We start from the raw sequence: 13,839 nt of genomic DNA, 5'->3' as shown, positions 1-13,839 counted from the left end.
GGTCTTCTACTTTTCTGAGGTCTTCTGCCTCAGTGAGGTCTTCTGCCTCAGTGAGGTCTTCTGCCTCAGTGAGGTCTTCTGCCTCATTGAGGTCTTCTGCCTCATTTGAGGTCTTCTACCTCTTTGAGGTCTTCTGCCTCATTGAGGTCTTCTGCCCCATTGGGGACTTCTGCCTCATTTGAGGTCTTCTGCCTCTTTGAGGTCTTCTGCCTCATTGAGGTCTTCTGCCTCATTGAAGTCTTCTGCCTCATTTGAGGTCTTCTGCCTCATTGAGGTCTTCTGCCTCATTGAGGTCTTCTGCCTCATTTGAGGTCTTCTGCCTCTTTGAGGTCTTCTGCCTCATTGAGGTCTTCTGCCTCATTTGAGGTCTTCTGCCTCTTTGAGGTCTTCTGCCTCATTGAAGTCTTCTGCCTCATTTGAGGTCTTCTGCCTCTTTGAGCTCTTCTGCCCCATTGGGGACTTCTGCCTCATTTGAGGTCTTCTGCCTCTTTGAGGTCTTCTGCCTCATTGAGGTCTTCTGCCTCATTGAGGTCTTCTGCCTCATTTGAGGTCTTCTGCCTATTTGAGGTCTTCTGCCTCATTGAGGTCTTCTGCCTCATTTGAGGTCTTCTGCCTCTTTGAGGTCTTCTGCCTCATTGAGGTCTTCTGCCTCAGTGAGGTCTTCTCTTGTCAAGAACTTATTTGAGGTCTTCTCTTGTCAAGACCTTATTGAGGTCTTCCTTTGTCGAGACCTTATTGAGGTCTTCTTTTGCTAGGACCTCGGTGAGGTCTTCTTTTGGTAGGACCTCGGTGAGGTCTTCTTTTGTCAAGACCTTATTGAGGTCTTCCTTTGTCAAGACCTCATTGAGGTCTTCTTTTGTTAAGACCTTATTGAGGTCTTCCTTTGCTAGGACCTCAGTGAGGTCTTCTTTTGTCAAGACCTTATTGAGGTCTTCCTTTGTCAAGACCTCATTGAGGTCTTCTTTTGTTAAGACCTTATTGAGGTCTTCTTTTGTTAAGACCTTATTGAGGTCTTCCTTTGTCAAGACCTCATTGAGGTCTTCTTTTGTTAAGACCTTATTGAGGTCTTCTTTTGTTAAGACCTTATTGAGGTCTTCCTTTGCTAGGACCTCGGTGAGGTCTTCTTTTGGTAGGACCTCGGTGAGGTCTTCTTTTGTCAAGACCTTATTGAGGTCTTCCTTTGTCAAGACCTCATTGAGGTCTTCTTTTGTTAAGACCTTATTGAGGTCTTCTTTTGTTAAGACCTTATTGAGGTCTTCTTTTGCTAGGACCTCAGTGAGGTCTTCTTTTGCTAGGACCTCGGTGAGGTCTTCTTTTGTCAAGACCTTATTGAGGTCTTCCTTTGTCAAGACCTCATTGAGGTCTTCTTTTGTTAAGACCTTATTGAAGTCTTCCTTTGCTAGGACCTCAGTGAGGTCTTCTTTTGTCAAGACCTTATTGAGGTCTTCCTTTGTTAAGACCTTATTGAGGTCTTCCTTTGCTAGGACCTCAGTGAGGTCTTCTCTTGCCAGGAGATCTTGGGAACCCTGGTCTTCATGCTCCGGGAGGTCTTTTAAGATCCTCACCGGCTGTTTTTATTTTGTTTTCCCGGGAGTTCTAGGGGATCCCGGTCTTCTTTATTTTTCCGGGAGTTCTAGGGGATCCCGGTCTTCATGTTCCGGGAGGTCTTTTAAGATCCTCACCGGCCGTTTTTATTTTGTTTTCCCGGGAGTTCTAGGGGATCCCGGTCTTCTTTATTTTTCCGGGAGTTCTAGGGGATCCCGGTCTTCATGTTCCGGGAGGTCTTTTAAGATCCTTACCGGCTGTTTTTATTTTGTTTTCCCAGGAGTTCTAGGGGATCCCGATCTTCTTTATTTTTCCGGGAGTTCTAGGGGATCCCGGTCTTCATGTTCCGGGAGGTCTTTTAAGATCCTCACCGGCCGTTTTTATTTTGTTTTCCCGGGAGTTCTAGGGGATCCCGGTCTTCACGCTCCGGAAGGTCTTTTAAGATCCTCACCGGCCGTTCCGGGGTGATCTCGGGGCCCCGCCGGTTGCCTTTGTGCCAGGAGGTTCTTACGGGATCCTGGTCTTTTTGTTCCGGGGTGACCTCGGGGCCCCGCCGGTTGCTTTTGTGCCAGGAGGTTCTTACGGGATCCTGGTCTTTTTGTTCCGGGGTGACCTCGGGGCCCCGCCGGTTGCTTTTGTACCAGGAGGTTCTTACGGGATCCTGGTCTTTTTGTTCCGGGGTGACCTCGGGGCCCCGCCGGTTGCTTTTTGTGCCAGGAGGTTCTTACGGGATCCTGGTCTTTTTGTTCCGGGGTGACCTCGGGGCCCCGCCGGTTGCTTTTGTGCCAGCCTTGTACCTCTGAGGTCTCTATGTCTCAGAATCTTCTGAAAGATTCAGGATTTTTCTGCAAAATAAGAACTTGCACAGAGCACATATAACGAGGGTGCTCGTTGTTAATTCAATGATATCAATCAATAAATAATATGTTGCCCCAGACACTTTAGCTTTATATTTCCGTTTTTAATTTATAAAATACTATGCTCGAACATGTAAAATATTGTGAACAGTGTAAGTATTATTTACACTTTATAATTCTGTGATCAATAATAACTGCAAAATGATAAATGAGAGCTGTATAAAAGACTCTTGATCTTGAGGTTTGTCTGGTGGTGATGATGATAAATAATTAATTGCTTGCAGTAGTTGTGGATCGTGCATAAGCTAATTTTAATAAATCATTTATAATGGCATTGCTGTAATATTTATAAAGTATTTAGGTACTTACCTCCCAGTGATCAAGAGCCACGCCGACCACTTTTGCATGGATTGTATGGGCGTGTTACTTTACTCTGATCCCACCAAATTCAATCTTGAAAAATTGATAATTTTGGTGTTTGGCCGAGCTGGTGTAGTCCGAACTCCTCACTCGTGTTCTTCTGCAGTTTTCCATCGACCTTTATTTCAAGTTCTTCCATCGACTTATTTTTCATCATTTGTGGTGCGGTCCGACCTCGTCTATTTGCTGTTCAGAGCTGTCTAATTTATCCCACCTGCTTGATTTTTCCTCGTGAATCTCCTTTCTCTCTTTTTTTTTTTTTTCTTTTTTTTTTTTTTTTTTTTTTTTTGAATATATTCCCATACTTTAATGAATAAAATCATGAAAAGACTACAGGTCTCAAATTTCTCTAGGAAAAGACATGAAAGGTCCACACATTAATTGAAAATTGAAATTTTACTTGAGATTCCCTATTTCCAAGCTCTGTGGCAGAGAAACTCACAGTGACATATTAAAGTCTTTCAAATCACCGCTGGCATCCAGGTCGTGCAACTAGATTACGGATTCGAGGTTACTTCCACAACACATTGCGGGTTCCAGGCAAGGGGTCACTTCTATGAAGTTTTAGGGAGTGGATTTCCTAGTGCTTTCTTGTTGAGAAGGAGATTCACTGGTTTTCTCCATCTCCTGCAGCTGCTTTTGCCATCTGGCTTGCAACTCATCTTCTTTAAGTTTGAGTTCCTCTAGCAATCCCTGCTCGAATATTAGCCCAGTGAAACAAGCGCGGCTTATCTTCTCAGCATGTACAGGATCTCCCTAAACAAGCAAAAGCGCATTGAATGGAAAAGAACCAAACCCAGAAATATTTCTCTGCAGAACACTGATTCCAGAAGCCAAAACCCAGGAAGAAAGGTAACGCTTCAAACACGGATCCGACCTCGATCACAGATCTAAGCTCGAGCACGGATCCGACCTTAAGGAGTAATCTAACGCTGTGGTCGTCGGATTTGCCGAACTCCTTTCTGTCTTGCTATTCCGACCAACCAACCTTTTTATTTTTTTATTTTTTTTATTTTTTTTTTATTTTTTTTTTACGGACTCCTCTTCTCTTTCTCTCGCCTCCTTCTTCTCTTTCTCTTTTCTTTTCTTTTCTTTTCTTTTTTTTTTTTTTACAGCAGACCTCAGAATTCCAACAAATACATATATTCCTTTTTCCTTTTACAGAAAATATTCACCAGACTTCAAAGAAAAAATCAGCCTTAGTAAAATCTAATAAATATTAAAATAAATTATCTGGAAGACCATCAAAATATTCTTTAGCACAATGAACCTTTCTTTTCAGCGGGGTTATCTGCTCAAACTTTCGTACCTTATGTGGATCTCAATGGGTGGATCTGAAAACTTTTGAGATAGTAAAATCTCTTTCGTGGAGGGCACATTCCCGGCCAAGCTCGGCGAGGGGTTAAAAGGAATGGGTGGTTTGTTGTTTGGAGTTGTAGGACTGGAAAATAAGAACCGCTGCCCCTCTTGGGCAGAGCTCAGATTATTTGGAATGACGTTAAGGTTATTTTCTTGGTGGTTTGTCATTGTGGATCTCAGTGGGTTTTGAAAGTGAAAACTCCGGTGATGAAAAGATCTCCTTCGTTTCCCACAGACGGCGCCATTTGATAAATATTTTCCTCTTCCTGGTCCATGATAGATCTGGTTTTCTTCTGGGTCCCTTCTTGCTGGGCTCCCTGATGGATCTCTCCATGTTCTTCCTGGTGAAAGGACCTGTAAATAAGAAAGAATGGTCAAGGGCCTACCGGGTGTGCCCCGGCAGAGGCCCTCCGACGCTCAAGTCAGATTTTATGGCTCAGAGTAGTATATTTAGGCAAGGGTTACAGTAAGAATAAAAATGGTGTCCAGGAAGGAAAAGGAAGAAGAAGAGATCTCCCTTCTGCGTGGCTTCTACCGTGATATATATATCTGTCTCTCTGCCACAATGCTAGCTGTCTTCTGTCGCCTAGCTCCGTATGTACGGATGTGTCAGGCGCCTGCTCCATGGGTAACGGCCATTAATTCTCCTCTGATGCGTATGATTCTCCTCTGATACGCATGCGGAAGGACCTACCAGCGGGGCATCTTGGTCATTTTCCCCTTTCCGGGCTAGGTTGAATGGTAGGGCTGAAGTTGGGCCTGGTGAGGGCCTGATTACTGGGCCGAGAGGTTTGGGCCGGTTTGATTGAGGAGTCTAGGCGGAGTCCGGCCCTATGACTGAGCGGGCTGGACCTGGCTCTCAAAGGAAATTTTGAAGCCTTCGGATCATGGATTGTTTTCATGGACCTGGCCTTTTAAACCGGGGTGAAGAAATCCAGCGATCATCACTAAGCTTTTCAGAAGCACAGTTGAACCAATTCATTCATTCTCCTCAAGTTCAATAATAGAAGCATTAGCTTCAGTGAAAAAATATAGCGTTACGCTAGGGCGTAATTCTGCAAATAAGGCCAACAATTGCTTCGACATTGGAAGAAATCAAACTCGAACAAACATGGAGTAGAAAAGTTGATTTTCTTTTTAGATTTCAATTCCAGCACTTTCTCCTCGATTACTCTAATTGACATTTCTACACATGACAAAGTGAAGCATGCTGTATGTCACATTTTATGATACCACTATATATATATATATATATTTCTATTCCTTATTACTCCTATTCTTCTCTTTCTGGATAATGAAATGCCTCCGATGCGCCACCCTAATGACCATGAGGCATCATCTTCTCGCCCTCGAAGGTAATCTAAGATAGCAACCCAGCCATCTCAGCGGACACGCCATATACCCTCACCTACATTGGTCTTACTTGTTGGAATTTTTGTGACTTACAACATCAAACAAAATACCAGTCTCTCTCCTAGATCTATTGTGAACACCAAATTTGTTGATAAGTACACCTTGAGAATCCTAAGTCTATATGATCTGACTATTTGCAATGTGTGTGTTGGACATGTTTTGCATTCTTAGACTCCCTACTTATGGAGAGATCACCTTGGAGTTTCTAAGTAGCCTCTCTAGCACCCTATACCTAATGAGTAATGAAGGACTAAATTCGATTTTGGCTTATTAAGTATCGAGCGCCAACTCAGTGTGCAAGAGGTAAATTATATATTTGGGTTTAGCGATGAGGGTGCCACCTACATTCTTTCTTTCTAGGTCACAGAGAGACTTTGATTCTGTTTAACTGGGCATAATGGGTATAGTGTTAACTCGTCTAAATCAACTGAATTGCAAGATCCTACCCTATAATTAGGGGTGTAAACGAACCGAACCGAGTCGAGTTTTGAAAATCTCAAGCTTGGCTCGTTAAAATTTTTTCGAGCTCGAGCCAAATTCGAGCTTTACTCATATCGAACTCGAGCCGAGTATTAATAAGCTCAAACTTGGCTCGTTTAGAAACGAGGTTAGACGAGTCGAGTTTTTATAGAGCTGAGTCGAGCTTTTATTGAGCTGAGTCTCAAATAGTTCACGAGTAATTTAATTTATTTACATGTATAATGAATTATAGTTTAAAACTAATAAGTTTAAAATTAATAAGTTTAAAACTAAAATAATTTTAGTTAAATAAGTATATCTACAAATTAGCATGTAAACTTATAAAGATGAGTTTTTAAATCTTAATAATTTAAATATATGCAAGTTTAAGAGTGTAACTAAACTATATAGAGCTGAATTTTAAAAAATTCAGATTTGGCTCATGAAAGTATATGCAGGGTTTGAGCTTATTTCTCTTATGATAGTAATTTCAGTTTACTTAACGAAACTGTTCACGAGTCTATTCGCGAGACTGCTCATGAACTCAGAAATGAGCCGAATTCAGAAATGAACCGAGCTTAGAAATGAGCCGAGTTCACGAGTCTTAACGAGCCGAATACTATGGAGCTCAAGTTTGGCTCGTTTATCAAACGAACTTAAAAATTAAACTCGAGTTTGACTCGTTTAGAAATCAAGTCGAACTCGGTCGAGTTTTTATCGAATCGAATCTCGAATAATTCACGAACGATTTGGTTCATTTACGCCCCTACCTATAATACTTACATCGTTTCATAGCCAATTCTATATATGAACAAGTGAGAATACTAAGGTGGTTACCAGACACGAGTTATTCTTCTTATGGGGTATGACGCAGAGGACGTCGATTAGCACCGAATGTTAGTTATGTAACCAGTTGACACGTTTCAACGTGTGAGGTAGGAAGGATAGTTGTGGGTAGTCTCATCACCACTATTGCAGAATATTTTGGCTTTAATGCAGTTGCATTGGGCTTTCAAAACACCCGCATAGACCTAGCCATCTGCCAGTCTATGCGCTAGAGGCCCTGGCAGAGCATTTCACCTACATGATCTAGAGGGTCAGCCTTTTCCTCGAAGACCACACACTGCTGCAGATCCCTTAGGCGATCCCATTGCTTTACTGCCAGCACCACCCCCCGCTTCTACCCCACCAGCTACTTCCACCATTGGTGCTCCTGATCCACAACCATCAAAGTCTACTCCGTCACCGAGCCTTCTTCTACACTGCTCACCTTGGAGATGCAGCATTTTGACAGACGCTTCAATAAGCTAAAACTGCTAATTACTACTAATTCAAGGCAGACCCGTTCCAACAGCGAGCGACTTAAGTAGCGAGTACAAACATTAGAGGACTGTGCTGCTCGCTTTTACACCATTGAGAATCGACCTGAAGACATCAGGCTCGGCCGTCGACAGGAGGTTTCTTATCCCTTTCTCTTATTTTTGCTAATTTTACTATTTTTTTGTATATTCTTCTTTATTTTCTTTGTACATAAATTTATGCACATAGAAGGCACAAAGAAAATAAAGAAGAATATAAAGAAAATAGTAAAAGAAACAAAGTAAGAGAAAGGGACAAGAAATCTCATGTCAGCGGCCGAGCCTGACGTCTTCCAGTCGGTCCTCAATGGTGGAAAAGCGAGTAGCACAATTCTCCTCCAATGTTTGTACTTGCTGCTCAAGTCGCTCGATGCTGGAATAGGTTTGCCTCTGATCAGCAGCGATCTACAACTCAAGCTGATCGAAATGTCTATCAAAATGATGCATCAGCATCTTCAAGGTGAGCGATGTAGAAGAGGGCTTAGTGACTGGTGGAGTAGACTCGGATGGCTGCGGATCAGGAGTAACAGCGTTGGAAGTAGATGGTGAGATAGAAGCGGCGGGTGGTGCTGGCAGTTGAGCAATGGGGTCGCCTACGGGATCTGCAACAACATGTGGTCTTCGAAGAAGAGGCTAACCCTCTGGATCAAGTAAGTGAATACTATATTAGGGCCTCTACTACATAGACGCATAGATTGGCAGATGGCTAGGTCTATGCGGGTGTTAGCTCAAACTGTTTGGAAACCCAATGCATCTGGGTCAAAGCCAAAATATTCTGCAATAGTGGTAATGAGGCTACCCACAACTATCCTTCCCACCTCATATCTCGAAAAATGTGTTAGGTGGTTACATAACCAAAATTCGGTGTTAATCTACGTTCTTTGCGTTATAGCCCATAAGAAGAATAACTCGTGTCTAGAAACCACCCCTATGCTCTCTTTCCGTCCAAATATAGAATGAGTCATGAACCGATGTAAGTATCATAGGGCAAGATCTCGAAATTAAGTTGACTTAGACCATCATCCCTAAATGCAGGTGGCACCCTCATCGCTAAATCCAAATATAGCATGAACCTCTTGCACACTGAGTTGGTTCTCAATACCCATAAGCCGAAATCGAATTTGCCCATCATTACTCACTGGGTATAGGTACTATTTAGGAACTCCAAGATGATGCCTCATTTTCATTAGGCGGCGCTTCGAAGGCATTTCATTATTCTAAAAGAGAAGAATATGAATAATAAGGAATAGGAAGTAAATAATAATGACGTTAAGAATAACTCAGCAAATGGTGACATATAGGAGGCATGTATGATGAGGAGCACAATTGGAAAAACATTGAGCAATGCGTTACAGTCCATGGTCCCACATTGAGCAATGAAAGTTGTGTGTGGTGCCCGAATCCACTAAAGCAGTGATTGGACATCCATATATTTCGACACAAGCTGCATAGTCTGAGGATTCTACAATTCAATAATGGCATGCAAAGAAATTGTTGGTTCATTTGCTGCCGAAATGGCTTGGTCTTCCTTAAGTGATTTAGTGTCCTCCATCGCAAAAACAACTTCTTGCACTGATGGCCTGCTGAATGTTGTTCCTTACAATTGTAACATAACCTTCTTGCTCTTGGGTTGGCCATTTCCGTTCAAGACAGCCTTTTGCTAAAAGGAGTAGTGACGCTGCCGTTGCTGGGAAGTGGGCCTTTAGTTGCACTTGAGCGTGCAGTCACGGAGGCGTGGGAAGTGGGTGTTCTACTATTGAAGGCTGATCCTTTCTTGAAAGATCTTTGTCTAGTCAATTGTTGCTTCCTTTCATATCCTCTCGCCAGACTCATGGCAATAGCCAAATTAGGCGGATTATGTATTTCTACATCCCATCTGATGGGATCGGACAAGTCTGTTGTGAAAAGATCTACTTGTTGATCAACTCCAACTGATGAAGCTCGTGCTAAAAGCTTTTGAAATTGCCTTTGATATTCTTCCACCGTTCCAGTTTGTTTCAAGTTCACCAATTCTCCCAAAGGGCTAGCACGTGGAGGGGGGCCAAATCGAAGATTACAAAAATCTTTAAATATTTTCCAAGTCATGTATTCCTCCCGCTCTAGCTGATAGAACCAAAGCTGAGCTTCTCTTATTAAATAAAAGGCAAGCCAACCTGGCTTGACCCTCGGTAGCGTTCTCTAGTTAGAAAAGAATTGCTCACAGCGGTGTAGTCAGCTTAGGGGATCTTCAGAGCCATCATATGTAGGGAATCCAATTTGAAGTATTGTGGAACTACCCCATTGGTTGTCTGGCCATTGTCCTGTCTTTCTTCAAATCGGATTCCCTAGTTCTGACTGCTATTGCAGCCATTTCGATTAGAGTTTACCTCTGGTGACGTGCTGGCTTGCTTAAAGAATTCTTGCAACTGTTTTGATAAAGTTTGCAATTGATTCTCCATTCGTGATTCAGATTGCACAATCCGTGCCTCATTTTGTGTTTGAATTTCTTTCAGAAGTGCCCGTATATCTTAGTTGGCATTAGTTGAATCCCTTATGGATGTAGGCTCTGAGAATAAATCCTTAAACTCTCGAGTTAAGCATCGTGTTACAGGGCAATGAATGAGAAATTCCTCGTCTATGGATTACTGATAATACTACCAGCTAATCAATGCGATCTGATAATGCTGCCAGCTAATCTCCTTTGTTACTACGTCGCTGGTAATTCTTCCCCACAAATGCATCTGTAACAACTTCACTAAAAAATTTGCTAAGATTTGCATTTCGCAACTCATCCACTAGCCCTTCTTCTGTTCATCATTTATCTGCTTTATTTTTTTTAATAACTGTTGTATTCCATTTAATTCTTGCAATATCAGTAACCAGGCCTTTCAGGATTCAAATTGCTTTGAGGAAGAAAGCTTTTGCTTCAAACTATTTCTTCATTTCCACGAGTCGGGCCGCAGCTTCCAGGAAAAGAAAAACAAGATATATATATATATATATATAAGCAAATATCAAATCTTCTCACAAAAAGCTTATTCACAGTCCTTTAGAAAAATTAAAATCATAACCTATCTCTGATGCATCATTAGCATCAGTTTTGCAAATTCAGTCCAATCAATATCACAAGTACTAAACTCCTAAAATCGACATTACATTCACTAAAAAAAAAAAAAAAAAAAACCAATCCTACCTTATCCTCTGTTGGTCTGTAATTCGCCTGCAAACCAGGCACTCATCTTCATGTTTATCCATTTCCACTAATTAAAGTATTATACCATTTCAATTGACGGAAAATCCTGAAAATAAGCAGCAAAGCATGAGCACTAAATTGCAGAATAATCGAAACACACAGAATTTGAAGAAAATACCTACATCACCTTCCTCGATCATCCCATCACACGCATACATGTATAAATATACAGACAAAAGATGAAAATGAGCATGCATATTCATAAAAAAAAATTGAAAGACAAGGTAGGGTTATTGATTACCTGATCGGAGATTGAACCAGAGAGTCCAGGAGAAGCAAGGAATTCACCGGAAAGGAAGGGAGCGTGGGGCCTGAAGGCTGATGCCCAGGTTCCGTTTGGGTCTGAGGAAAAAAGGGAAAAAATTAGGTGAATTATAAAAATTAACTTACATTTTTTTTTTCTGAGACCAATGCCATAATTAACAGTTTCTTTAATCGTCGGAAAAATGATAATTTAATTTAATTTGTAATTTATTCTTAAAAATGTATAATATGATTTTTTTTAGGAAATTAGGAAAGTTAATTAATTTAACGGAAAAGTGCATCCTTGTAGTTTTGAGAGGTCTAAGGTTCGACTCCCCCGACCCTTATTTCCAAAAAAAAAAATTAACTTAACGGAAAAATAAATATTTTTTTATTTTAAAAATCATATAATAGTTGTTAGAAATTCAATATAAAAATTTATAATCATAAAGATAATTTTTTAAAGTTAATGGCAAAAAAAATCTTGTAATTTTGTTATAATTATATTTTATATAAAAATATTAATATAATAAGAAAAAATTAATATTAATTATTAATTAAAATTTTTTAATATTTTTAATAAAAAAATGTACTATATAATTTTATTATTTTACGCTAAAATTTATTATTTAATTTATATTAAAATATCCCCTTATAATATAATTGCTATGTACGAGGTGCTACTTTACCATAAAAAAATGATGATATTTTATAAATTTTCATATTTAGGTTGATTTTGAAACAATTAGGCTTACTATACGTGTTTTGCAACACAAGAAAAGAATGCAGCTCTCCATGGATGCCTCCTGTGTCTCACCTTTTCTTCACTAAGGATAGCCTCATCTTTTTCAAAGCCAATTCGGATGAATGTGAGCATCTAAAGGAATGTCTACTCATATACGAACTATCTTCAGAACATGAAATAAATTTGAATAAATTCAAAATGATCTTCAATTACTGAGAGACCTCACAACTCAAGCTTGCTAACTTTGTGGGAGTTTCAGAATCGGATGACCTGGGTGTCTATCTTGGCCTCCATCTTCTGTGGATAAAATAGAAAAAAGGTGTTTAGCTATATCAAGGACAGAATTTGGCGCTGCTGGAAAAGACGTTTCCTTTCCAAAAGAGGCAAAGAAGTCCTCTTGAAGTTTGTTGTCCAAGCCCTCCTTGCCTGCACAATGAGTCTCTTCTTATTGCCAAAGGAGCTTTATTCTGACATTGAAAAGACTATGAATAGCTTTTGGTGGAACTCCAATAAAGATAATAGAATAGGCATTTGTTGGAAAAGATGGGAACTTCTTTACACAAGCAAAGAAAAAGGGGGTCTCAATTTTCATAGAATACACTATTTCAAGCTTGCTCTTCTTGGAAAACAAATTTGGAGAATGCTCACCAATTCTAGCTCTCTTGTTTCCCGGCTTTTTAAAGCAAAATATTTTCCCAAGGAGGACCTGCTGCAAGCTAATTTGGGAAAGAATTCCACTGGCGAAGCATGCATTCCTCCATTCCTCTTATAGCTTCCAATTGCAGATTAAGAGTGGGAAATGGCAATTCCATTTCCCTATGGAGTGACTTGTGGCTCCCCGGACAACTGGCTCTCTTCTCTGGCTCCTCAGGATCTGGAAAATCTAAAAGTCAAAGACCTCCTTTATTAAGAATCCTCCGAGTGGAATGAAGCCCTCATAAGATCCATCGTCTAAACACAGAAACTGATATTATTGTCTCTATCCCACTAGGAGAGGAAACAATAAAGATCTTTGGTATTGGTCTCTGGAGCAAAAAGGAATTTATTCTGTCGAGTGTTGTAAAATTCTTGTTCAATCTCAAGATGAGGAAACTGCCAGTGACCCCTTCTAGAAGCTCTTTTGGCGCCTAAATCTCCCTCCTAAGGTTAAAAACTTGATATGACGCATTTTCTGCAAATGCATCCCCACGAGAGAAAATCTCGTGCATTACACCTAAATATAGACCCCATTTGTCTAACCTGCAACTCTTTTCTTTTGATGAATCTTCTGCTTATCCCTACCCATGGTCATAGAATTGGAGCATGCTGGGTACTTCGAGATGAGAATAGATCCCTTCTTCGTGCTTGCTGCAGTTCTATGCCGTAGGCTTTGGACCCGAAACTTGTCGAAGCAGTCTCCTTCCGAGAAGCTCTCAGCTGGGTTAAAGACAGGAATTTTCAAAACATCATTTTTGAAACGGCTCCCGGCTCAAACTCTTCTTTTTAATGATCAATGTTGTAATTGAATCAGATACCTAATAGTTCAATATCTTTTGCTCGCAGATCAGCAAACTCTGTAGCCCACTGTCTAGCAGCTGCTTTTCTATGGCATATTCTTCTTTCTTTTTTTACTCTTAAATGAAGTTTTACCTTTCAAAAAACATATCCTTTCTCTCTTTGAATTCGAATTTTAAATATGGTGAATTTAACTCTAAGATTTAATAAGAATATATTAGCCTTATCCTAAATCATTACGAGAATTTAAAATTAATTAAATAAAAGTTTATTATACATAAAAATCAATGTTTTATGTTGGGTATCGTTTATATGATATAAAAATTCATATTTTTTTATTAGATAATACAAGACGTTTTCTATGAGAAATAATAAAATTCATCTGATTAAAAAGATTACGACGAAAAGAGTTATCTTGAATGAATTTTTTATTTAAACAATAAATAGTTTGACCATACGATCTTAAAACTCGAGAGAAGTTGATTTCTGTGGGTCCTGAAGGCTGAAGCCCAAGTTCTGTTTGGTTTGGGGAAAAAAAGAAAAGTAAAAAGAAAAAGTGAATTATAAAAGGAAACATTCCAAATTGTTTTACGTCTTATTGAAAAATGTATTAATTAGATTTTTATTAATTTTAATTTTAAATATTATTATAAAACATTTTATGAAAAAAATATATTATTATAAAATATTAAATATCTTCGGTATAGATAAATT

General features: G+C 39.8%; 3 long non-coding RNA genes across 4 annotated transcripts; 1 reads left to right on the top strand and 2 right to left on the bottom strand.

Annotated features, from left to right (window-relative positions):
- Window positions 1–3,935: 3,935 nt before the first annotated feature.
- LOC122724798 lies at window positions 3,936–4,545 on the bottom strand. The gene is made up of 2 exons (XR_006352243.1): window positions 4,132–4,545; window positions 3,936–4,001 (listed from the first exon to the last, which is right to left on the bottom strand). It is a non-coding gene; the product is annotated as an uncharacterized LOC122724798 (long non-coding RNA).
- A 2,538-nt stretch (window positions 4,546–7,083) lies between these two features.
- On the top strand, window positions 7,084–8,282 carry LOC122724801. Its single transcript, XR_006352246.1, has 2 exons — window positions 7,084–7,510; window positions 7,647–8,282. It is a non-coding gene; the product is annotated as an uncharacterized LOC122724801 (long non-coding RNA).
- Window positions 8,283–8,651: 369 nt separating this feature from the next.
- LOC122724800 lies at window positions 8,652–13,266 on the bottom strand. Of its 2 annotated transcripts, XR_006352245.1 has the most exons (3): window positions 12,280–13,248; window positions 11,853–12,057; window positions 8,652–10,985 (listed from the first exon to the last, which is right to left on the bottom strand). It is a non-coding gene; the product is annotated as an uncharacterized LOC122724800 (long non-coding RNA). The 2 variants fall into 2 exon arrangements; XR_006352244.1 differs by having other exon boundaries at window positions 11,853–13,266.
- Between the last annotated feature and the right edge of the window lie 573 nt (window positions 13,267–13,839).

The sequence above is a fragment of the Manihot esculenta genome, chromosome 10, assembly GCF_001659605.2.
Source record: "Manihot esculenta cultivar AM560-2 chromosome 10, M.esculenta_v8, whole genome shotgun sequence".
Classification (NCBI taxonomy): Eukaryota; Viridiplantae; Streptophyta; class Magnoliopsida; order Malpighiales; family Euphorbiaceae; genus Manihot; species Manihot esculenta.
The sequence above is the reverse complement of the archived record's forward strand: the minus strand, read 5'-3'. Positions and strand labels throughout refer to the sequence as shown.